Here is a 26,297-nt window from a genome sequence, read left to right on the forward strand (position 1 = left end):
AGTTCAGGGAGGAGTTTAGGGAGGGTATCGGACAGTCAGAGGAGAGCCTAAAGTAGCACAAAGGCGGTAGCCACACTCATCATGGCGGCCAAAGGGCGACCGAGCGGAGGGGGGCGGAGCCACTCCTGGCGGTTGGGGCACGTTGCCGTCTCCGTCGTCGCATTTATTGGTTTGTTTGAGAAGGAATCAGAAAGGCAATGGGTGGAAGTGGACGTCGGTCAAAGTTAGTCCCGCCTCCAGACTCTCAACGCGCTTCTCAGCGCCGGGACTCCTTCAAGATCGCCAGTGCCTTCCTTGCTCGGTTTGCCCTTTTCTCCGGGGTGACGTCACGGCGTAGCCGTCACAGCCTCGAGACGTGCGAACGGGTCCGCAGGGTGTGGAGAAGGTGGAGGGTGCAGTTGGGTGAGGTAGCCTTGGGGTGTGGACTCCTGCCTGCTGGGCTGAAAGGCCTTGAGCTACGGGACGCAATGGAACTGGGAAGCTTACCGTTTGACGACGCTTGTTCCAAGGCGGAAGTGCTCGCTGCAGCCTCTGTCGCCGCCCTCTCTGTAGCCTTGTTGGGCTGGGTGGGGAGTTCCTGCCCATTCTCAACTTTGGGTCCAGAGCTCAAATGACCACCCATCTTGGGAGCCTCGAAGAGTTGGGCTTTTTTCCCCCTGCCGCGGCTTGGGCCATTAAGCAAGTGAAATTCGGCCCATGCGGTTTGGCGTCGTTTCAAGGGCCTTGACTTTTGTGTCACCTCTCTGAATTTGAGTTTTCTCTGGTTGACCACGTAGGTCCACTGGGGAAGTTCTTGAGGTGAAAACTGATCGCGCTCGGCAAAATGAAAAAGGTTCAGCATGTTTGGGGCTGGGTGCGAAACCGTTCCCTCTTGGACATATTTCAGACCCAATAGTAGTCGTTAAGGAAGAGACCTTCACCCAGGCCCTGCCAGGCCCTGGAAGCCCGTGCTGAGCTCTGCGGGAGGAGGGCCGCCGACCCCGAAAGTAGTCAACTAGGGGTTGCGGAAATGGAGCTGTTAGGTTTACACCTGGTTGGTGGGACTGGAGGACGTTTCATGAAGGAGGTAGCATTCGTACCGGACCTCGTAAAGGTAACGTGATTCCAACAGGTGGGAGTTGAGAACCTAGACTATTCTGGTTACAGACGAGGGGCCATTTCCCAAGTTTGAAAGAACCCAGGCCTTGCTGTAGAAACTGGTTTCTGCCATTACTACTGACACCTTTCCTGCCGTGTGTTGCCTTTCTTTTTGCAGGGAGAAGAGGGATGATGATTAAATACATCAGATAAGAGCTAAACCTGATGGGAAAGATTAGAGAGATCAAGGTTTGTGTCAATAGAATGATGCATAACCATAGATTCTTCACCTAGGATTGTTGACCTGTGTGGACCATGGACGGGCTTCAGACGTTTCTAGTTTTTTGTTTTTGTTTTTTTCTGTTTTACTCTCTTGAAATTACATGCAGAATAGTATATACTCCTGGGAGAGATTTTGGCCACCTTTCTCATTCCCCGTTCCCTGATGGAAAGGAGCTGCTAACCTAATAGTGAAAATTCAGTATACTCATTGCCCCACATTCTTGCATTCATTAATGGGTTCTCTTCTACCTTCCCCACACACACGGTTTAGTTGAGCCGGGATCTGCTGTGTAGATGTGGTCATTTTGCCTGTCTCCTGGGCTTTCCCATGTGGCCTCGTAGAGGTTAAGATTCCACGCTTTTAATGAGCAAAGAATTGGTGGCTGTGTGAGGCCAGGAGCCCAAACCTCGATCTCTTTCTCCGCTTATAGAGTATCTTCCATGTGAGAGTGCTGTCATAAACACTGGTAGACAGAGGTAAACAAAGTGACTTCCTGTTTTCGTGGAGGTATAGTCCAAGAGAAATAGTAAACAACCAAGCAAATACATAGACAATTATGTTATAAAGGACAATGCAGAAAAGGCCAGTGCAAACATCATAGCTTAGCCTGGCCTACCTTTAACATGCTCAGCACATTTACATTCACCTACAGTTGGGCAAAATCATCTAACATAAAGCCTGTTTTGTAACGAATTATTGACTATATCATGTAATTGATTGAATACTGTACTAAAAGTAAAAAACAGAATGGCTAGGGACGACTGGGTGGCTCAGTTAAGCATTCGGCTTCAGCTCAAGTCCTGATATCACAGTTCACAAGTTCGAGCCCCGCATGGGGCTCTGTGCTAACAGCTCAGAGCCTGGAGCCTGCTTCTGATTCTGTGTGTCCCTCTCTGCCCCTCCCCTAGCTCGTGCACGCGCACGCACTCTCTCTCTCTCTCTCTCTCTTTTAATGTTTAAAACATTAAAAAAAACCCAATAGCTGTATGGGAACAGTATGGTTTAAGTATGGTTGACCCTGGTGATCACGTGGTTGACCAGGAGCTGTAGCACCTGCCACTGCCCAGCCTCATGGGAAAGGATTGTCCCGCATAGCACTAACCTGGGAAAAGAGCCAAATTCAAAATTTTAGGTACAGTTTCTACTGAATTCGTATCACTTTTGTACCATCATGAAGTCTAAAAAGTATAAATTGATCCATTGTAAGTTGGGGACCATCTATATACCATGCTACAGCACACTTAAGGAGTTTGGAGAACACCCTCTATGAGAAAACTGAGAGGAAACCAGTTATTTATTTTTAATGTTTATCTGAGAGAGAGAGAATGTGAGCAGCGGAGGGGCAGAGCCAAAGGGGACAGATAATTCCAAGTGAGCTCTGCACCGACAGCACTGAGCCTGATGTGGGGCTTGAACCTACCAACCACGAGATCATGACCTGAGCTGACGTCAGACACTCAACCTATTGAGCCACCCAGGTGCCCCTCCTTTCTCTCTTGAGGATTAGTTAATGGTCCTGAACTTCTACCTAACTCAGTGCTGGGAAAAGCACGTTCCTAAAGTCAGAGAATGCACTTGAGCAACATTCACAGGCAATCTTCCTCATGTACTAGAATGCTCTGAAAGCAAACTCTGGGGTAGGCCTGAAGGATATGAGCCAGGTATAGACAGCATCTACTATAGTGTGTAAACGCAAAAGTTGAGAATCACTGCCTGGACTGAGAAACCTAGAGGGAAAGTATATTCACACTTCCCTTTCATTCTTTGTTGCCGTTAAGCAGCTCACCAGCATTGTGCTCTGCTTTTAGCACCTGCAGGGTGGAGGAAAAAAAAGACTGATTTCAAGACTTAGTGATGCCTTGAAGTGGTAATTGCAGCTGTAATCAAGTTTTGTAGGCTCCTTTAATGAAAGAAAAATTTTGAAGTCTTGAAATTAATGTGTGCCCTACATAAGTAACCTAAATATAAAGAAAAGCACAATTTTATGTCTTTGTTATAAACCAATTTTCTAAGCAGTTCCGTGTCCGTGGAATCTGCCCCCCACTTCATCTGTCCCTTATCACATGTCACAGGTAGAATAATGTCATCTCTTGTTATGAGAGGGGACAATACTCATACCTTATTTAGGTGTGCTTCCTCTCTTGTACCTGGAACAGTGCCCCCCCCCCCCCCGCACACACACACACAGGCACATATTAGGGTGTCGTGTTGAATAAATAGATGGAGCATGAGAGTACAGGAGACATGCACAAGCTAGGAGTGTGTAGCCTGGTGAGAAGCTGCTATCTTGGCAAACCCAGGAAATAAATGTCCAAAGGGACAGGCACTCAGAGCCTGTAAGAAATAAGTAGGTGCAAACGTTACTGTAGGAAAAAAAAAATCGGTCTGTGCAGAAAGAATTAGCATCAAGTGGGATTCTGAGCCAGAGAGTAGCTTGAGGGTCACCCCGGCTGGCACCAAGCCAACTTGATGAGCTCAAGCTGAATTAAGCAAAAGTTGGGAAATACTTGACTGAGGTCGAGCCAGTTGCGAGGTGCCTGCTCCATTTCCAACACTACTCTTAAGGGTTTAATATGTCTAAAAGGCTACCTCATTAGGATGTTTATTGTAGCATCACTGTAGTAGGGGAAAACTGGAAACAATTTACATGTCCATTGATAGAGGATTGGCAATTGCTCGTATATATTATGTGAACATCTCAGGATACATAAATGTGTGTTGGTGTAATTAATGCTAGCTGGAATTACAACCCTAAAAGTTGGCTGGCTGAACCCAAAAGCTTCTCACGTAAAGTCCAATGCAGATGTCCCTGGTCTCTCTCCTCCAAGCAGAGAGCCAGAGATTTTAGTTTCTAATGTCTTGTGGCACCATCTTCTAGGGCCTCCTTGGACTCTTCCCCTGGACCCTCTGCATCCAGCCGGCTGGTTAGCTAAGAGAGAGAAAACCACGAAGGGTAGTGAACGCTGGAAATGGTGTCAGTTATTTCTTCCCACGTCGTGTTGGTCTGACCCAGTTGTCCGGCCCCAACCTGAGTCAAGCAAACTGGGACATGGCTTCCTATGTGCTCAGGAGGAAGAAATGGGAATGATGAGCATCTGGCCAATCTCTGCTGCAACTGCTAATTTTGGTGGCCTCCAGGCCAGAGCTACTGACTTGCTGAGGAAGAGATGTAGGAGGATTATACTCTTGTACACATTGGATTTTATAAATCCAAATATTACCTCTTCAAATAAATTAAAAAAGAGGAGACTGGTGGAATTATGGGTCATCCATACCATGAAAGAGTGAAGTACATCTGTACATACTGGAATGGAATGATCTTCAGTGAAGGTAAACAAGCAAGTTGTAGATAAATTACTGCTATTTTTTAAAAAAAAAATTTAATGTTTATTTTTGAGGGAGAGACAGAGAGGGAGCAGGAGAGGGATATGGAATCTGAAGCAGGCTCCAGGCTCTGAGCTGTCACCACGGTGCTCCACACAGGGCTCGAACCCACGAACCATGAGATCATGGCCTGAGCTGAAGTCGGATGCTTAACCGACTGAGCCACCCAGGCACCCTGTAGATAAATTAGATTTCAACATTGACTTAGTTGGGGCTACTCTAACAAATTACCATAGGCTGCTTGTTTGAACAACAAACATCTTTTTCTCATAGTTCTGGAGTCTGGGAAGTCCAAGACCCAGGTGCTGGTGGATCTGATGCCTGGTGAGAGCCTGCTTCCTGGCTTGTAGGTGGCTGTCTTTTCATTATATGCTAGTATGGCAGAGAGCAGGAGCAGGCTCTGATCCCATTCATGAGGGCTCCACCCTTATGACCTAATTACCTTTCAAAGGTAATCCTAATAGCACATTTAGGAGTAGGATTTCAGTATATGAACTTGGGGAGACACAAACGTTCAATCTATAACATACATGTATGTGAATGTATAGAGTAAGATCTGGGAGATGTTTGGAGGTGCAAAAGACACTTGTTCTATGTGTGTTGTTAGAACTATAAGAACGGGACATTCCAATAATTGCTAGCTCTAACAATATAAATTCTTAAAGTAATTCATTAAGGTTGGTTCCACAACAGTATTTTGGGGGCCCATAAATATAAACCCCAGCCACGTTAGTAATCAAGAAAATGCACGTAAAAACTAAAATGAGATACCATTTCACCCTCAGCAGATGGGCAACATTTAAAAGCCAGAGAATACCAAGTGCTGGCCGAAATAAAGAGCCGCCGAAACTCTCAGACCTTGCTAGGTGGAATGTCACCGGATGCAACCTCTTTGCAAAGCAGGTGGGTATTCCCTAGTAAAGCAGAAGCCGTGCTTCCCCTGCAGCCCGGCAGTGCTACTCCTTGGTACATATCGTAAATAAACTCTTGAACATATATTCCAAGTAGCATACCGAATAATACTTATGCCACCGTGCTTTGTAATAACGAAATAAAGGAAGTCACGCAAATGGAACGTAAAAACATCCGTAGAATGGACACTGTCCCTGGTCTCTCTCCTCCAAGCAGAGAGCCAGAGATTAGTTTCTAATGTGGCACGGTGGAAATGTACTTATTCCAGCTATATAAAAAACTGGATGAATCTCCAAAACGACAGAAACAAAGTAACAATACATACACGGTGATTGCACTCGCAAAAAGGTCAAAAGTAGGCATAATTGAATAAGCTTTTCTGTATTTGATACTTACGAAGAGCAAGGAGGCAAACAAAAAAAATCCAGTACGGTGACTGGCTCGAGGGCCAGGGAGAGGGACACAACCAGGATGTGTGAACAAAAGGAAGACTTTCCAGGTTCAGGTCACAAGTGCTCCACAATTCGTATATGTTCATGTGCTCTTCCAAAGTGTAAAAGTTTGGTTTCTCCTGCCTCGGGCTGTTCTGATGTTTAGGGCACCCCACAATCTGCCCTTCTCTTCTTTCAAACTGAGGGGACTTCCAACACTCCCATCAACCTGGTTTCACTCTGCCTTCCTTCACCGCTTTGCTCAGACCGGTCCTCTTTTCTCCTCTTTTCGGGAAGGCCTCTTTTCTCCTCCACCTGTCCGAAGTCCTGCTGGCTCTGCCAGCTTCAGCTGATGGTCCCCCCTCCCCGCCCTCCCCTGCTTTGAATGCTTGGAGATTATTCCAGGCCTGAGGGAAGTCATGTATGCTTTCCAGCTCCCCCAAACCATTTCTGGGCACTTAGCCTGTGCTGCTATGGACCCATGGTCTTCTCTTTCTGTGAATATTCTGCATTTCAGATTAGGTCATAGGTCACCCATTAGGAGTGAAGGCCACCCTATCACTAGAAAGGAAGTCAAGGACTTTTGCGGAGTTCTAGGTATGGTGGGTTTTTTTTGCTTTTTTGCCCACTGTAAGCCCTGCCAGCATGATGGCAATTTAGAAATTTATGAAGAGCCACATTTCTCTCCTTCTTGGGAAAACTTGCAATAAGACATTTGCCATTTAATTCTCAACCCCAGGTGGGGGGCGGGGGTGGGGTCGGATTCTCTGAGGGTGGGTGTAGTTTATAAAAACATTTGAAAATACAGGTATCTCTCACTAAACTCAGGAACCTGATACTCCTATTTATCTTCTGATAACTTGGTATCCCTCACTCTCTGAACTCAGGAACTGAAGAGATTTCAGACAGCCTGGAATTTGACTACCTAGTTTTCTAATATAAATTCAGATAAAAAGCCCGATAACATCTTTAGAGCAACAATTAGATTTAAGTGCCAGGCAGTGTGCTAAGGGATATAAATACCTCATGGAGCCTTGTGAGGTTTTTTGTTTTCTTTTTGTTTTCTGGTTTTTTTGAGCAGCAGGCCAAAGTTTATTAGAAAATAAGACCAGAAAGGAAGAAAATAGGAAAGATCTCTTTGCAGAAAGGGGACATTCGAAAGTGAATGCCCCTGGCCTGTGAGGTTTTCATGCCAGTTTCACAGACGAGGAAACCAACTCAAAGTCTGAGGAACTTGGCTCCAGAAATTCCTGGAAATGCTCAGCCCGGTACCCGCCCTATTATAAGTGCTCAACAAGCGGTAGCTGTTCTTTGTTAGTCGGTGGGAATTAGAGTAAGAAAGCCTTGTGTGGGTGTGGAGAGTGACCAGTGCCTGCTGCGTGGCTGACCCAGGTCTGCGTCCTCAGGACAAACAGGTCTCCACCACCGTGTGCGTGACGTCACGCGGCACCACTGCCTCCGCCTTGCTGCCCGTGGCATTTCTGCTTCATTTCTAATTGCAAACTCCGATGAAGGAAATGAAAGCTCTCTCTGATTCTCCGGGGATTGTGAAGGCTTGTTTGCCTCAGCACCCAAGCTGAAAAAGTGAATTTGGGCTTCAGGTCTTCCAGAATTAGAGAGGGCCCTGCCTGACTGCCTGGGCATTGAGTTGGAAAATTCAGGACACTAAGATATGGGGACAAAAGTGCCCTATCAAATGCAGTGCCCAGACGTTTATGAACGATTCTCCATATGCACAGCTGTGAGCAGTCTGCCTAAAGAGGAAGTTGTCTTTCATTGTCCAAAAGGACCTGGATCCCAGAACTGGTGTTGCTTCCCTGGTGAATGGCAGCAGTCCATGACAGAGGGAGGGCTCCGCATGACCTTAGAGCAGAATCTAAGCTCTGAGCATCCCATCTAGCAGACAGAGAAGGTGTTATCCTACTATTAACAGATTCTTCTGGTTCAGTCGTTGGGGGTAACTTGATCTCTCTTAGGTAAGTGCTAATCCAGTTAGCTCCCCACCCAGTTCCCCATGCCATCCTCCCATAGAGTATCTAGTCGGACATGAAGATAATAAAACCCACCTTGACCCCTTACATATAATTACATAAACCTGTCCTTCAGTGTGCCCTGCCCAAGAATGTAATCCACCCAGCTAGTAAAAGTAGCATTGTGGTAGCTGTCATAGACTAGTTGGTGCCCTCGTGAGTCTTCCCGTGCACCTGATAAGCCTTGGGGAACAGCCTGAAAGTAGGGAAACAAAGAGGAACTCCACACGTCGAAAGAACACCCATCGGTGTTGAGAAAGTAGAGCTCTATAGACTCTGTTGCAGCTAGAAAAAAACATTTCTCAGGAAGGAGTTGGGCAGTTTCACCTGTTAATGTGCATCTGGTGTTCATGTTGTGTTACTAAAATTTCAACCGGCAGGGAGACCTTGGAAGGAAGCAAATCTGGAGTGCCAAGAGCCCCTTGGATGGTCCTGGTGAAGCAAGTGCATGTGCTCGGTCACACACAAATGTGGTATTCTTCTAGATTAAGTAAATCAGGCTGTAGGAGACGTTCTGCCAGATGAGTGTGCCCACAGACTGCCTGGGGTAAGAGAGCAGATCTTCGTGCCATAAACCCTGGAGGTAGAAAGGATAGAAAGGACTATTTGAAAAAGAGAAGCGGGCAGACCTGAGGTCAGTAGAGTAGAACCAGCAACTAGGATGTTTGTACAAAGCACCCCAGCAGAGTGTCTTAACTTTTTTATGGTAAAATTTGAGGGATGGACCATCAATATAATTCTTTTGAGGGCCCTAGTTCACAGTTGTCCTGCAGCCCTTCTATCAAAAGCCATGCCTGACTCACCCAGAGCCTGGTGTTCCTTCCATCCTGTAGAGATGAAAACTCACCTACCTGTCATATCCAGGCCATGAGGGCCACTGCCCTGGAAAGAAGGAAGAGGAAATAAAAGTAACATTTGTGTTTTCCCACCTGCAGGCATGTGGACAGAAGAAGCAGACGAGGGAAAGGAAGCAGGGCAGGCAGGCTCCAGGGTTCTCATTTCCCCGTCTATCTCCCCAATCCATCTAGATCTTGACCAGGGGAAGCTACAGAAGACAGATACAGAGAATACAAAGAACCCAAGAGCATCAGAGGCTTGTGGACCACTTCCCCAGGTATGGCATGAGGGAGGCTGCAGGTTGCTAGAAGAAGCCTTGTACTTGGCTCTGCATCGTGGCCGAAATACTGTAAGAACAATAAAGTAGCGATTCTGAAGGGCAGAATCTAGGCCAGAGAATACCAGGATACCTTACCCAGTCCCTCACAGCCTATACTTGTTCTGCGGGAGATCAAAAGCTTCCGTGTGCCCTATGAAGGCATGAGGAAGTGTCGTAGAGGCTTGCATAGAGAGTTGGAATGAAAAGGCTGCACAGGTAGGACTTTGTGGCAGAAGGCGAATGGTTGGGACCGTGGACTTTAGCTCTGTGTGCTGGCATCACACTCCCAAGACCAGACTAGGCCCACTGCATCTCAGCAGGTAATTCTAGGAACTCAGGAATCAGACCCAGTGTTCGTGGCAGAACCAGAGGACAGTGCAAGGACCTGCTCACAGGGATCCAAGGCAACCCTTTCCTTCTGCCACAAAGTCATGTTTGTGCTTTTCCTTTCCCATACTCCCAGATGCCACCTGAAAAAGTGGGGGGAAGGGGGGAGAGAAACAGCATTTACTTAAGAGAGACCAGGTTAAGCGTGCCTGGGTGGCTCAGTCGATTAAGTGACTGGCTTTAGCTTAGGTCATGATCTCACGGCTCAGGTCATGATCTCACAGTTCGTGGGTTCGAGCCCTGCATCCGGTTCTCTTTTGACCACCTGGAACCTGCTTCGGTTTCTGTGTCTCCGTCTCTCTCTCCCTCTCTGCCCCTCCCCCACTCGCGCTCTGTCTCTGTCTCGCTCTCTCAAAAATAAACATTAAAAAAAAAGAGAGAGAGACCAGGTTACCTCCAAAGACACTGTTTGAACCAAACTGATCTCATCTATTATCTACTGGCAAATCTAAATCTCCCCTTCCCACCTGGCAGAGCAGGGGCTTATGGGAAAGATTATAGAAAACAAAGAAGTTCCATTGTCTTTGCACCCCCAACTCACAGGGTGAATAAACATGCATCCCTGCTTTAACTTTTCTTGTGCTTTAAACTATAGGGCAGGCATTTATAGTGTCCAGTTATAGTCAGCCCTTCAGTCAAGCCAGATACACCGTCACAGCTAGCAGTGAAGCGGGAGAAGGGGGCCTTTGTGACAGGAGCAGTAGTGATCCAAGGCAGACTGTGGGCCAAGTGTTCAACAGCAGAGTGGGCAGGACCCACAATAGAGCAAGGAGGGGCCCATCAGCAGACATCATGGGACTGTGGTTGGATGAACACTGCAGGGGGCTTGCAACAAATCCATTTTCTCAGTTAGGAGCTCTTGGTTGCTAGTGACAGAAAGCTCAAACTACATCGGGCTATAATGACATTAGGCTGTAATAATAGCCCACTGTTTTTGCTATGACAATAACCGAAATAAAAATTTGTTTCTTTCTGACATAAAAGCCTTAAGCAGTCCTACAGCGATAGGTCAACACCATAGTGTTAAGGTCCCAGGCCCCGGCCCGTCTTGTGTCTATACCATCCTTAACATGCAGCTCTTAGCCCCCGCCGCCACACCCGCACCCCTGCAGCATGAAGTCGAGGCAAAGTAGAGGGCACACACCTTTCTATTAAGGTCATGAACCAAAAGTTGCATCACTAGCTTACTCTTCCATCCTGATGCCCAAAACATAGTCACATGGCCACACCTAGGGCCTCAGTTAGCCGTGGCCACAAAAATGCTTTGTAACAAACAACCACAAAATATCAGTGTGAGCAGTTACTCCTTGTTCACATGTCTACAGTGGAGCTGGTGTTTGGCTGGTCTGTGTTGGATTCAGCTGGACGTGGCTCCCGGCTGCGGCTTGCCTTCTGATCTGTTCCATGTTTCTCTCATCCTCTTGCCACCAGCAAGCTACCCAGGGCATGTGCTCCTTATGCTAATGACTTTCATGATAATGGCAGCATCCCTAGGCTTTGGTAAGTCACGTACATAGGTTAGAAGCTCCGTGACAAAGGTTGCCGTAGAGCAAGATTGGTGACCTGGCACAGGTCTGAACCCTTTTACTTCTGTACTTACCTGTCCAGAATCGGAATGGCAAGACGAAAGTCGAGCCCGACAACTTCACAAGCACATTTCGTGCCTTTGCTTGGATCCTGTCTGCTGACATCCCAATGGCCAGCATAAGCCACATACCTGAGCTCAGCGTCAGTAGGGCAGAAAGTAGACTCTCACGAAGAGAGGAGAGAAAGGAAGGAATAAATGTCTTCTGAATTATAACCTAATCTGTGATCTTCGGCACGGTGGCCATAGTAACTCCAGTTAAAACTCTGGAGTTCTATTCCTAAGGAAAGGAAGGGAAGCTAGATTCAGAGGACAATTTCTGCTACAATGTGTATCAGTCAGGAGGCAGTTTCTTCTGGTTTAATGGAACCATGAATGTGTTCCTCGGTGGAAGCATCCTTCTCTTTGGCACTAGGACCTCCAAACCCACTGAGCCCAAGTTTGCAGAGATGAGAAGCACAAAAATTCCTTTATACAAAGTTCATTTGATGTAACAGTGAGGAGGGTCACCCCACTCCATTCAATTGACTGAACCACCCAGGTGCCCGTCTCTTAAAAAAAAAAAAGAAAACATAAATCAAAGAAAGAAAAGAGTAAACTTGAACTCAAGGTGAACAGAAGAAAAGAAATGACAACCAGAGTGAAATTCAGTGAAATACTAAACAAAAAACGAGAGAGAAAAAGCCATGGAACCAAAAACTGATTCTTTGAGAAAAAAATCTATACAGTTGTTAAACTAGTAGTCAGACTAATCAGGAAAAAGTAGAGAAAACACAAATTACCAATATCAGGAATGAGAGAGATGACATCACAGTTTTTAGATATTGAAAGGGTAGTTTAGGAATATTATGAACAACTTAATGCCAATATATTTAACAACTTAAATGAAATGGATGCATTTCTTGAAAGGCACAAACTATCAAAACTCATTTCTGAAGGAATAGATAACGCACATAGAGTTATATCAACATTTTTGAATTTTTAGTTAAAATACGCACCCGCTGCCCCCAAAGACAGTGTTGGCAATGGCCAGAACAGCTTGGTGAGAGCAAGTCTGTCTCCTTTCGTCACCGTGGGCCACTTTGCAAATGGATCTATTAACCAAGCACTAGAGAGTATCTGAGGAAGAGGCCATCTGATGTTCGCAGATTGTGTCATCTTGTCCTGATTATTGAGAGTCTCATCTACAACAGATGCCCTTGGGTGAGCATTTATATGGAACATGAATATACTTTGTGGATCGCAAGAAGTCCGTCTTTCTTTCGACCTCCTTGTCCCCAGCCTTCTAATCTTGTTCTTTCCAAATTCCTGGCCAGTGGGCCAGGCTAACCCCCAAGTCAGGTTAGATCTGTGCATTCACTAGATGTGCAGTAGAGTTCTGCTCACTGGAGAACGTCCCTTCTCTACAGGCTTTTGGAGCCACTCCAGAGCGGGCTGTGCTGCCACGCTTCTGGCTGCTCCTGTAAGAAGCCTGCACTTTCCTTTCCTCCACTAACTGACCTTTTTTGTTTCCCCTGAGGATATAGGTGGAATGTTGAAGAAGATACAGTCAAGCAGTGGCATTGGATACCAGGGAAATCAGGCAGTACTCTATGCCTTTGCATCTACCCAGTATATACCATTTCTACTTTATAAGTGGGAGGCCGATGTGCCTCTCCAATTGTATGGCTCACTGGACTAGATAATACACAGTTCATGATAGCTACTTCAAGTTGGTTGAATCTCCTCAGGTCTTTTTTTTTTTTTTTTTAGAGAGAGAAAGCGAGAGCACGCAAGCTGGGGAAAGGGGCAGAGAGAGAGAGAGAGAGAGAGAGAGAGAGAGAGAGAGAGAATCTTAAACAGGCTCCATGCTCAGCTTGGAGCTCGACATGGGGCTCAATCCCATGACTCTGGGATCATGACCTGAGCTGAAATCAAGAGTCAGACGCTCAACCGACTGAGCCACCCAGGCACCCCTCCTCATGTCCTTATCCTTTTCCACCTGCGCTTTATCCCAGGCCACTGCCATGATAATGTGCTTATTTGTGAGGACACTGCCTGTTATGGACTGCCAGGGTCCCATTTCACCACAGCAAGGAGGTTATCCATGCCTTCCTCATATACATGAGCAGCTCAATTCTGGAACCCTATTTTTTTTTCAACAATTCTATACATTACTGCTCACCACACTAAGTAGGGTTACCATCTGTCACCATACAGTATTATTACGGTATTATTGACTGTACTCCCCATGCTGTACTTTTTGTCTCCATGACTTATTTGTTTTATAACTGGAATTTTGTGCCTCTTAATACCTTTAATACCTTAATGCCTTTCATCTGTTTCATCCGTCCTCCCCACCCACCTCCCCTCTGGCAACCACCAGTTTGTTCTCTGCATTTATGAGCTTTTTCTGTTTTTTGGTTTGTTTATTATTTGCTTGTTTGTATGTTTTGCTTTTTAAATTCCACGCGTAAGTGAAATCTTACCATATTTGTCTTTGTCTGTCTGACTTATCTCACTTAGCGTAGTACCCTCTAGGTCCATCCATGTTGTCACAAATAGTAAGATCTCATTCTTTTTTTTAAGTCTGAGTAATAGTCCATGGTTATATACCACATGTTCTTCTTTTTTTAATGTTTATTTTTTATTTTTTTAAACATTTATTTATTATTGAGAGACAGAGAGAGACAGATCGTGAGCAGGGGAGGGGCAGAGAGAGAGGGAGACACAGAATCCCAAGCAGGCTCCGGGCTCTGAGCTCGGCACAGAGCCCGACGCCGGGCTCGAACTCACATAGCGTGAGATTATGACCTGAGCCAAAGTCCGACGCTCAACCGACTGAGCCACCCAGGTGCCCCTATACCAAATGTTCTTTATCCACGGAATCATTTTTCCCCCCATGGAATCTTATTTCAAAGCCACTTCTAATACCAATGATTGTACTAGTCAGGTCCCAAAAGGAAGTAAGTGGCACACTCAAAATGGATAACTTGAGGAGAGTTTGATAAAGGAGGTTTTTGCAGAGTCATGGTCAGGGAATAGGGAATCCAAAAAGAATGTGCAGTAGTCCAGGATTGGCAACCTTGGGGAGCAAAACAGCCCTAGGCCATGAAGGAGCAAGGAGACAGGGGACTACTGGGACCAGAGAAGGTAAGTGAAGGAGAAAGCTACCTGAAAGTAGCTATAGCCTTTGATAGAAAGGAAGTTAGCCCTCAGCAAGCTCTCAAGAAGGGAGGCAAGCAAATAAATACTCCGACTTCCATCTCTTCCTACTCTCTGATCTCCTGCTGGTGCCTCCCATTGGCCAACAGAAAACCAGTGGGCAAAGGGAGCCTACTGATGTCATCCTTGAAGGTCAATACTCTGAGGCACAGAGCCTGGTGGAGAACAAGGGGAGGAGAAGGGGAGGAGGAGACCTATCTATGTAGCACACAACCCAAACAAGTTAAACGGGGAATTTACTGGTTCTTGCAAAGTCAAGCTGTAAGGCTTGAAGCAAGGGCTCAAATGAAGTCATCAGTGTCTGGTTTTTCCTCCATGCACAGGTTTCATATACAGGCAGGCTCTCCCATCATGCTCCAAAATGGCTCCAGAATGCACAGCCTTTTTCATTCAAATGTAGTGGAATCTATCAAAGGATTCATTGGGTCTCGTTGACTCTCATTGGGTCACATGAAATGCCTGAACCAACCGCAGTGCTTGGCATCAAAGGGAAGTGCTGCTTGGCTTAGATCTCCGGAGCTAGGACTGGGTGAAATCATGGCATGGAACCTGGATGACTAGGGAAAAGTTGTTATTGAATAGCCAAAATGCTACATACCCTGTATCTTCTTTTAATGGTTGAAGCAGAACTTTTCCATTTTTTTGTATGTGTGGATCATCTGGAGATCCTGTTAAAAAGTGCGGAATCTGATGAAGTAGGTCTGGGGTGGGGCAAATTAATTTCATCTGTTTCTTTTTACTTTTTTAACGTGGTTACTAGAGAATTAAAAAATACATGGTTTCTGTTGGATAGTGCTACCCTAGAAGGAGGTAATGAAGCGGATGAAGGTGTTGATCTTGAAACACATTCATTTTCGCTTATGAATACTCAATCAGAAGAACCAAATATAGCAGAGACCACATGAGACTTACCTCATGGGTCCTTGGACTTGGTCCACCCTCAGGACCTCAGGGTTATGTGGTTGCAGGTTGAAGTAATGCATGAGTGCTTAGGATAGAGGACACTGGAACGAGCCTGGTACGGTTTGATCTGAGGAAAGAGGAAATGCTGGGGATCCCAGAGTTGCTCCCCCCAACCAGCAGTCACTTCATTTCCCATTTTTGTTTACGCAGTTGTCTGAATTACAGGAATTACAACTGTGCTTATCAACTTCCCTGATCTGTCCTGCACACATCCACTCAACTGGTCTCTGCACTCCCTTTTAGCCCTTTCCTGCCCAGACATATGCACCCAGCTGCAGTCTGCTTTCTAGGAACTCCCTACTGAACCCAGAATGTCTTGTCCTACCAGTCCACAGGCCCCCAAATGTGTCTCTCACTTTCCCCATCTAAGTTATTCCCTTACTGCTTGAAGCTCTGTCTCCACCAGCTCCACCTTTCAAAGCCCACATCAAGGTTATCTTCCTCCAGAGAGGCCTTTTCAAGACCTGGCCCACAGAAGCCTGCCTTCAGAACTTGTAGGACATGCTGTCTTTGGCCAGCGTATCTGCTATAGAGGGCTGTGTTGTCTAACTCTTAAGTTATTAGGGTTTTCCTGCATTTGTGCCTTGATTCTCTGGGCTGTAAGTTCCTTGAGGACAGAGCCCTGTTTAGTTTATATTTGAATTCTCCTTTTGACCAGGGCCTGTATAATAAATAGATCCTCAAAAAATATAATTTGGCTCATTTTCCCAATACAAAACAAAATGCTAGTTGAAAATACATAGACTTTTATATGAAATATATGCATAAACATATATTTTCAGTGATCATTTTTGTAATGAAGAGTATTCTTTTTTAAAAACAAGATAGTAGATAAAGGCTGCGGGGATGTGGAGAAAAGGGGCCCCTTGCGCACTGTTGGTGAGAGTGCAGAGTGCAAATTTCCAATAAGCCAGTTGGAAAGCAATTCCACTTCTGGGTATATGTCCAAAGGAAATGAAAACACTGTGTCAAAGAGGTATCCGCACCTTCATGTTCATAGCCTTATTTATAATGACCAAGGCCTAGAAACAACCTAGGTGCCCACTGATGTGTGAATGGATAAAGAAGTTGTGGTATCTATATACACAATGAAACATTTAGCAATAAATCCTGCCATTTGAGACAACACAGATGATCCTAGAGGGGATTATGCTAAATGAAAATAAGTAAGGCAGAGAAAGACAAATACTGCATGATCTCACTTACATATGGAATCAAAACGAAGAACCAAGCTCATAGAGATCAGATTTGTGGCAACCACAGGTGGGAGGTGGGGAGGGGGAGGGTTGAACTGGATGAAGGTGGTCAAAAGGTAGAGACTTCCAGTTATAAAATAAATAAGCACGGGGGATATAATGTAGAACACAATGACTAATGACTATGGTTAACACTGCTGTATAGTATATTGAAACTTGTTAAAAAGAGTGGATTTTAAGAGCTCTCTTCATAAGTAAAAAGGTCTTTTTTTAAATCCATATGGGATGATGAATGTTAACTCACTGTGGTGATCATTTGCATTGTATGTAAGGAAAGTCATTATGCTGTATACCTTAAACTTACATAGTGTTATATGTGAATTACATTTCAGTCAGACTGGGGGAATAAGCAAGATGGAAAATTAACTTTAATCATTGCATAAACTTTTTTTTACTTCATTTTTATGTTAATTTTTTTCAATGCTTAATTTATTTTGAGAGAGAGAGCACACGTGCACACACGTGCACAGGGAGCAGCAGAAAGAGGGGGAGAGGGAGAATCCCAAGCAGGCTCTGTGCTGTCAGCATGGAGCCCAACTTGGGGCTCCATCTCATGAACTGTGAAATCATGACCTGAGCCAAAATCAAGAGTCAGATGCTTAACTGACTTGAGCCACCCAGGTGCCCCAATTTTTTATGTTAAATTTTTAAAAAACTGTTTTATCTTGGGATAATTATAGATTCACAGGAAGTTGTAAGAGTAGTACAGAGTGTTTTTTGGGCCTTCTCTACAATTTCCCCCAATGGATATATCTTAGGGAATTGAGATACAATATCAAACCAAGAACTTGACATTGGTACAGCTTGTGTGTATAGTTCTTTGCCACTTTATCACATGTATAGATCTGTGTAAACAGCACTGCAATCAGGATACAAAACTCTTACCTTTAAGATCTCCCTTGGCTCCCTCTTTATAGACTACCCATTCCCCTTCCGCCAGCAGCCCTAACACCTGACTAATCTAATCTATTCTCCACTGGTCATTGTAAGTAGACGTTCGTCTTGACTTATTTTTGATGCATAGAGAGTGTTTCTTTGTATAGATATTTAGTAGGTACTCGGTATAGTATTGTATGTACATAATTTATCTCAGTTCTCCTTGTGTTCACATTACTGGTTTCAGTGAGGTGTCAAAACTTTCTTCCCTTCAGGTCCCTTTACCTGCCCCTGTTTGTAATCGTCTTAAATATTTCCTCTGCATTAATTGAGAACCATATCAGACAATGCATGAGTGTGTGGGAGAGGGAACCCTAGACTGGGCCAGGTGAGCTTTGTTCTTCTGAGGAAAGAGGAAATTGTAGGAGCCACAGAATCCCTCCTCCTGGCCAGCAGTCACTCCATTTCTCCTTTCCATTGTGCAGTTGCTTGAAGGAGAAATTATCACCATACTTATCAACTCCCCTAATTTATGTGTGCCTAATTTATCCGGCACACAACCACTAAACTATCAGATGCCACTCAAGAGGAGAAGGAAAACATTTTTATTGACTTGTTTTTGCATTTTAGTTCTTTCTTCCTGATGTCCCAAGATTCTTTTCTTAATCATTTATTTTCTCTTTCAAAAACTTCCCGTAGCTATTTTTTGAGGTTAGGTCTGCTGTTGACAAATTCTCATCATTTTTCTTTGTCTGAGAATGTCTTCATTTCTTCTTCCTTCCTGATTTTCACTGGATATAGGATTTTGCGTTGACAATTCTTTTCTTTCAGCACTTGAAAATGTGGTGCCACTTTCTTCTGACCTCTGAGGCTTCCAGTGAGAAAGCTGGTGTCATTCAGATTGTTTTTCTCCTTATAGGGAAGGTGTCATTTCTCTCTGGCCACTTTCAAGATTTTGTCTTTGTCTTTAGTTTTCAGCAGTTTGAGTATGATGTATCTTGGCAAGGATATCTTTGGGTTATCTTGTTTGGGATTTGATCAGCTTCTTGAATCTATAGGTTCAGGTTTTTGCCATATTTGGAAAATATCCAGCCACATTTATTTGAATACTTTTAAAGTTCTATCTTCTTGGGCCACCTGGGTGGCTCAGTCGGTTAAGCATCCAACTTTGGCTCAGGTCATGATCTCACGATTTGTGGGTTTGAGCCCTGCATCAGGCTCTGTGCTGACAGCTCAGACCCTGGAGCCTGCTTCCAATTCTGTCTCCCTCTCTCTCTGCCCCTCCCCCACTCGCACTCTGTTTCTCTCTCTCTCTGTCTCTCAAAAAGAAATAAACATTAAAGCTCTACCTTCTTTCTCCTCTACTTTTGGGATCCCAGTGACACAAATATTAGATGTTTTCTTAAAGTCCCACCAATTCCTGAGGTTCTATTAATTTTCTTCAATCTATTCTCTGTCGTTCATATTGGGTGATTTCTATTATTCTGTCTTCAAGTTCATTGATTCTTTCCTTCATCCTCTCCATTTTACTATAGAACTAATCCAGTGAGCTTTTTACTTCAGTTACTTTTTTTCAGTTCTAAAATTCCAGTTGGGTTCTTCTTCATTTCTTTTATTTTTTTGCCAAAACTTTTTGGTTTTTGTTTGTTTGTTTGTTTGTTTATTTGAAGTGTGTTTGTAATTGATCACTGAAACATTTTTATACTGGCTGCTTTAAAATCCTTGTCACGTAAGGGCCCCTGGGTGGCTCAGTTGGTTAAGCATCCGACTTTAGCTCAGGTTAGCATCTCATGGTTTGTGAGCTCGAGTCCCTCATCGGGCTCTGTGCTGACAGGTCAGAGCCTGGAGACTGCTTTGGCTTCTGTGTCTCCCTCTCTCTGCCCCTCCCCTGCTTGTGTGTATTCATTCTCTCTCTCTCTCTCTCTCTCTCTCTCTCTCTCTCTCTCTCTCTCAAATAATAAATGAGTAAACCTTATTATTAAAAAAAAATAAAATCCTTGTTAGGTAATTTCAACATCTGTATCATGTTGGTGTTAGTATCAGTTGGACTGTCTTTTCTTGCTCAAGTTGAGATTTTCCTGGTTCTTGTATGAGGAATGATTTTCAGTCCCAGACATTTTGAGTATTATGAGACTCTGAACCTTATTTAAACCTCCTGTTGTAGAAGGCCTTCTCTGGGGCACCTGGCTGGCTCAGTAAAGCATGTGACTCTTGTTCTCAAGGTTTGAGCTCAAGCCCCACACTAAACATGGAGCCTACTATTTAAAAAAAAAAAAAAAAAAAGGTCTTCTCCATGCTGTCAGATGGAGGTTGAAGTTCAGGTTTCCTACTCAGCCTCTGTTGACATCCTGAGAAGTGGGAATTGGTGAGGGGTACCCAGTTACTGCTGGGCCAGGGTGGGAATTCAGACTGCCCACGGAGCCTCTGCTAATACCACCCTGGCTGGAGGGGGAAGGATGCCTCCGTACTGCTCCCCTTGTGGCCTCCACACACACGGAGGAGGTGCACATTGCTGCCGGCCGTGTTGAAAACCTGACTCTCCGCTGGCCTCTTCTGACACTGCCCTGCGTGGAAGTCTAGGGTCCCCATTTGGCTTGGCGGGGAGGGTATAGGTGGTAGTGTAGCTTTTTGTACAGTTTTTGTGGCTGGAGTAGAGTGATTATTATCTAAAAGTTTTCTTTCCTGCTACGCTGCCCCTTGCTAGTCCTTTGGCTAGAAAGAGCAAGTCCTTTTTTCTTTCCCTTCCTTTCTTTCTTTTTCTTTCTTTCTTTCTTTCTTTCTTTCTTTCTTTCTTTCTTTCTTTCTTCCTTTTTTTTTTTTTTTTTTTTGTCAGTACCAATTAGTTTCTGGGTTGCTGGCTTCTCCAATACTCACTCTGAAATACATAATGCAAAGAGAAAACCCTGGGAATCACCGCCATGTCATTCTGTGGGTCCCAAGGTACCTTAGCCCGTCTGCCTTCTTTACACCTTTCAAAGTCTCCTTATGTTTGTTTTCTATGTTAAGTCTAAGGGTTGTTTTTGTTTTAAACTGTACTTAACAGAGGGAATAGGGAGATGTGTGTTTACTCCATATTTTCCCAGAACCAGAAGTCCCCAGGGCCTTTTAGACCATTTATTCTGCATGATCTGGCATACAGCAGCCAGTGGGGACAGAGTGCCCCTGAATTGATGGTGAGTTCACCCACCCACCTACCAGCACAATGGCCCAATGTGTTTTGCTCTGTGAGTCTGAGTTCACCTTCTAGAATGTGAAATTATCCCAGCCTGGTTTGAACAGGCATTCTCCACTTTTCCACCCCTTGCCACTTCCCAGCCCCATGACTCAGAATTTTCTGTCAACCAGAGGCCCCAAAGAGGTTGTTCCTTCATTGTTGAAGGAAAGAAGTGTGTACATGTCTTCCTGGCTTGGCTGAAGAGCCAGGGGCCCCCCTTGCCATGAAGCAGGCTTTCGGCATGGCTACTAAGGAGCCCTGACTCTTCTCTCCTTGCTCAGGGTCAGTGGCACTGGCCCTTCTGACTCAGATGCCATGCTGTTCATGAAAGTCCTTTTTAGGGGCACCTGGGTGGCTCCGTCGGTTGAGCATCCGACTTGGCTCAGCTCATGATCTCACGGTTCGTGGGTTTGAGCCCCGCATCGGGCGCTGTGCTGACAGCTCAGAGCGTGGAGCCTGTTTCAGATTCTGTGTCTCCCTCTTTCTCTGCCCCTCCCCTGCTTGCTCTCTGTCTCTCTGTCTCTCTCTCTAAAAATAATAAACATTAAAAAATAAAAATGAAAAGAAAGTCCCTTTTAAAATAAAGTATTTTGAGTTGGGGCGCCTGGGTGGCACAGTCGGTTAAGCGTCCGACTTCAGCCAGGTCACGATCTCGCGGTCCGTGAGTTCGAGCCCCGCGTCAGGCTCTGGGCTGATGGCTCAGAGCCTGTTTCCGATTCTGTGTCTCCCTCTCTCTCTGCCCCTCCCCCGTTCATGCTCTGTCTCTCTCTGTCCCAAAAATAAATTTAAAAAGTTGAAAAAAAATTTTTAAAAAAATAAAGTATTTTGAGTTAAAATATTCTTGGTATACTTTTTTTAAGCCTCAAAATGAGTAATTTAAAAAAAAAATCAATTGTCAGAGATGAGATTTTCAGATGTCTAAAAATAAATGATCAAACTTCCTTTCTACTTCCCCAACCAGATGAGAAAAGATTACTTTTTTGTTTCAGTCATTCCTAATTAATGATTTTAAAATACCTACCTTAGGGAGATGCAGAGAGATCTATCCAAGTGGAGTAGTAATACTGCTTGTACTTTTAAGCTCAACACAGTTTCTAATTATCAAAAATTTTAAACACACAAGAATAAGGAGAAAAAATGAACTAATTTAATAACTATTGTGTGGTCACACTTATTTTATATATACTTTGCTACTTTTTTCAATTTACTTATTATTAAATAATAATTTAAATAATTATCTGAGAGAGAGAGAGAGAAGGAGAGCGTGCTCATGAGTGTTTGGAAGTGCAGAGAGAGAGAGGAACAGAGGATCCAAAGCCGGCTCTGTGCTGACAATAGAGAGCTCGATGCGGGGCTTGAATTCATGAACCGCGAGATCATGACCTGGGCCAAAGTTGGACACTTGACCAACTGAGCCACCCAGGCGCCCCTACTTAACTATTTAAAAACAAATCCCAAACATCATTTATTTCATGCCAATATACTTCCGATTTGGACTCTAACAAATTTGGACATTTTCTTATGTAACCGTAATGCTATTATCACATCTTAAAAAAATAGTGATCATTTTTTGACATCATCTAATACCCAGATTTCCCCAATTGTCCCAAGACACTGTCTTTGTTTTTAGTGGTAAAACACACATGACATAAGATGTACCACCTTAACCATTTTTATTTATTTTTTAAATGTTTATTTATTTTGAGAGAGAGAGAGAGAGAGAGCGAGCAGGGGAGGGGCAGAGAGCAAGGGAGAGAATCCCAAGCGGGATCCTCACTGTCAGCACAGAGCCCAACGCGGGGCTAGATCTCAGGAACCGTGACATCATGACCTGAGCTGAAATCAAGAGTCATAAGCTTAAACGAACTGAGCCATCCACTTAACCATTTTTATACAGTTCAATACTGTTAAGTACATTCGCATTGTCATACAGTCGAGCTCCAGAACATTTTTCCTTGTGCAAAACTGAAACCTTGTACTCATTAAGCAACTCTCCGTTCTCTCCTCCCCTCAGGCCCTGGAAACCACCATTCTATTTTCTATCTCTATAAATTTGGCCATTTAGATACCTTGTGTAAATGGATTGTACACTATTTGTCTTTTTGCAACTGGCTTATTTCACTTAGCATAATTGCAGCATGTTAGAATTTCATTCCTTTTGAAGGATGAGTAGTATCTCCATTTTATATGTATTCTACATCCTGCTTATCCATTCATCTGTCAAGGGATATTTGAGTTGCTTACCTGTTTTGGCTATTGGGAATAACACTGCAATGACTATGGGGTCTCTTCAAGACCCTGCTTTCAATTATTTTGGGTATATACTCAGAAGTGGAGTTGCTGGATCACAGGGCATATTGGTGTTTAAGTTTTTGAGAAATTGCCATACCATTTTCCACAGCAACTGCACCATGTTACATTCCCACCAACAGTGCACAGGGTTCCAAGTCTGCCACATCTTTGCTAGCACTTGTTATTTTCTGGAATTGTTTTATTGATGGTGGCATCATAATGGGTGTGATATGGTATCTTGTTGTGGTTTTGAGTTGTATTTCCCTAATGATTAGTGATGTTGAACATTTCTTCATGTATTTTATTAGTCATTTGTATATTTCCTTTGGAAAAATGTCTGTTCAAGTCCCTTGCCCATTTTTTAAATTGTGTTATATTTCTTTTTTGTTGAGTTATAGAAGTTCTGGATATTATTATTTTTTTATATTAAATATAATTTATTGTCAAATTGGTTTCCATACAACACCCAGTGCTCATCCCAACAGGTGCCCTCCTCAATGCCCATCACCCACTTTCCCCGCCCCCCCCACCCTCCATCAACCCTCAGTTTGTTCTCAGTATTTAAGAGCCTCTTATGGTTTGCCTTCCTCCTTCTCTAAAACTTTTTTTCCCTCCCCTTCCCCTCCCCCATGGTCTTCTGTTAAGTTTCTCAGGATCCACATATGAGTGAAAACATATGGTATCTGTCTTTCTCTGCCTGACTTATTTCATATTTCACTTAGCATAATACCCTCCAGTTCCATCCACGTTGCTGCAATTGGCAGATTTCATTCTTTCTCATTGTCAAGTAGTATTCCATTGTATATATAAACCACATCTTCTTTATCCATTTGTCAGTTGATGAACATTTATGCTCTTTCCATAATTTGGCTATTGTTGAAAGTGCTGCCATAAACATTGGGGTACAAGTGCCCCTATGCCTCAGCACTCCTGTATCCCTTGGGTAAATTCCTAGCAGTGCTATTGCTGGGTCATAGGGTAGATCTATTTTTAATTTTTTGAGGAACCTCCACACTGTTTTCCAGAGCGGCTGCACCAGTTTGTGTTCCCACCAACAGTGCAAGAGGGTTCCCGTTTCTCTGACCCTCTCTAGCATCTATAGTCTCCTGATTTGTTCATTTTAGCCACTCTGACTGGCGTGAGGTGGTATCTGAGTGTGGTTTTGATTTGTATTTCCCTGATGAGGAGTGACGTTGAGCATCTTTTCATGTGTCTGTTGGCCATCTGGATGTCTTCTTTAAAAAAGTGTCTATTCATGTCTTCTGCCCATTTCTCCCCTGGATTATTTGTTTTTCAGGTGTGGAGTTTGGTGAGTTCTTTATAGATTTTGGATACTAGCCCTTTATCTGATATGTCATTTGCAAATATCTTTTCCCGTTCCATCGGTTGCCCTTTAGTTTTGATTGTTTCCTTTGCAGTGCAGAAGTTTTTTTATCTGATGGGGTCCCAATAGTTCACTTTTGCTTTTAATTCCCTTGCCTTTGGAGATGTGTCAAGTAAGAAATTGCTGCGGCTGAGGTCAAAGAGGTTTTTTCCTGCTGGATATTAACCTCTATCAGTTTATGACCCAAGAATGTCTTGTTACACATGACCTGTTTGAACCAGGATCCAGCATAGTCACATAGTATTATATATATTTTATTGTCTAATGTGGCAGAAACCCCTCTCCCTGTTGTTTTTCCCCTGTCACTGCTTGTGGCAGAATTCAGGTTCATAGTCATGTAGTCTTATAGTTTTGTATTTTAACTTTGCTGCTGCCCTCCAGAATTTTCTGCTTTTGCCTTTCATAACATTTCAGCCGTGAATTTTCTCTATTGAAAAATGAGGGATGGGATGCCTGGGTGGCTCAGTCAGTTAAGTGTCTGTCTTTGGTTCAGATCATGATCTCATGGTTTGTGAGTTCCAGCCCCGTGTTGGGCTCTTTGCTGTTCAGCACAGAGCCCACTTCAGGTCCTCTGTCTCCCTCTCTCTCTCTGTCTCTTCCTTGCTCTCTCTCTGTCTCTCTCTCAAAAATAAACATATTTATAAATAAATGTTATAAATATTTATTTTTGATAGACAGAGAGACAGAGCATGAGTGGGGATGGGGCAGAGAGAGAGAGAGAGAGAGAGAGAGAGAGAGACACAGAATCCAAAGCAGACTCCAGGCTCTGAGCCTGACACAGGGCTCCAACTCATGAATCTCGAGATCATGACCTAAGCTGAAGTTGGACCCTTAACTGACTGAGCCACCCAGGAGCCCCTACAAAAAATTTTTTTAAAGAAAAATGAGGATTTCTCTATCAAAGGTTCCTAGAGGACTAAGCCCAAAATGAGAAGAGGAAGCCTTCTTGGTGTCTGGGAACCCACCGGTGGGGAACTGGGCATTGGTGGAGAGAATGTGCGAGAGGTGTGAGGATCAGGTGGGAGTGAAGTGAGCACATTCAGGTCACCAGCTTGCCTGAGAGAATGCAGACTTTTCCCATGACGTGACTGGTGTTACCCCGAGACCCCTGCAACCTCATGACCAGGAGCCGATCCAAAGGCTATTCCCCAGCCATAGGTAGCACGGGGCAGATCCTAGGGGCTCTTCCAGGACCACCCTGTGGGTCTGCCCCCTGGGGGACTCTGGAGAGGAAGGTCCCGTCTCAGGGCTGCCTTGAGTACATGGGGCCTTTCTAGGAGTCCCTGAAGGCACAGGGGCAAGGCCGGGGAGCCTCCAGTATCCGGGAGGCTCAGGAACCGGGACACGGCAACAGGGAGACCATTGAGAGAAAAGCTATGGTACTGATAATGTCGGGGCACTCTAAAAGATCACTAGAGTTATCTCTCGGATTAGAATTATCAGTGATTTTTAAAAATAATATATTTTCCAGGGGCGCCTGGTTGGCTCAATCGGTTAAGTGTCCGACTTCGGCTCAGGTCGTGATCTCGCGGTTCATGAGTTCGAGCCCTGTGTTGGGCTCTGTGCTGACAGCTCAAGTCTGTAGCCTGCTTCGGATTCTGTGTCTCCCTCTCTCTCTGGCCCTCCCCTGCTTGTGCTCTTTGTCTCTAAAATAAATAAACATTAAAAAAAAAATTTTTTTTTAATATATTTTCCAAACTTTCTTGAGTGAACAGTAAAAAAGTGACATTCTATTTAAAAATAGATCAGAAACAGGGCATCTGGCCAGCTCAGTTGGTAGAGCATGCAACTCTTGATCGCGGTCAGGGTTGTAAGTTCAAGCCCCGCATTGGGTAGAGAGGTTACTTAAAAATAATATCTTTA

The 26,297-nt window shown here is 44.3% G+C and overlaps 1 long non-coding RNA gene across 4 annotated transcripts; it reads left to right on the forward strand.

Moving 5' to 3' along the window:
• Position 1: 1 nt before the first annotated feature.
• On the forward strand, positions 2-26,091 carry LOC106966645 (uncharacterized). Of its 4 annotated transcripts, none has more exons than XR_008298082.1 (5): positions 2-1,326; positions 4,239-4,690; positions 5,533-5,647; positions 9,053-9,231; positions 13,243-18,072. It is a non-coding gene; the product is annotated as an uncharacterized LOC106966645 (long non-coding RNA). The 4 variants fall into 4 exon arrangements; XR_001428810.3 differs by having other exon boundaries at positions 14,773-18,072; XR_003414425.2 differs by lacking the exon at positions 13,243-18,072 and adding an exon at positions 12,231-13,236.
• The last annotated feature ends 206 nt before the right edge of the window (positions 26,092-26,297 follow it).

This window comes from Acinonyx jubatus, chromosome C2 (genome assembly GCF_027475565.1).
Source record: "Acinonyx jubatus isolate Ajub_Pintada_27869175 chromosome C2, VMU_Ajub_asm_v1.0, whole genome shotgun sequence".
Taxonomy (NCBI): Eukaryota; Metazoa; Chordata; class Mammalia; order Carnivora; family Felidae; genus Acinonyx; species Acinonyx jubatus.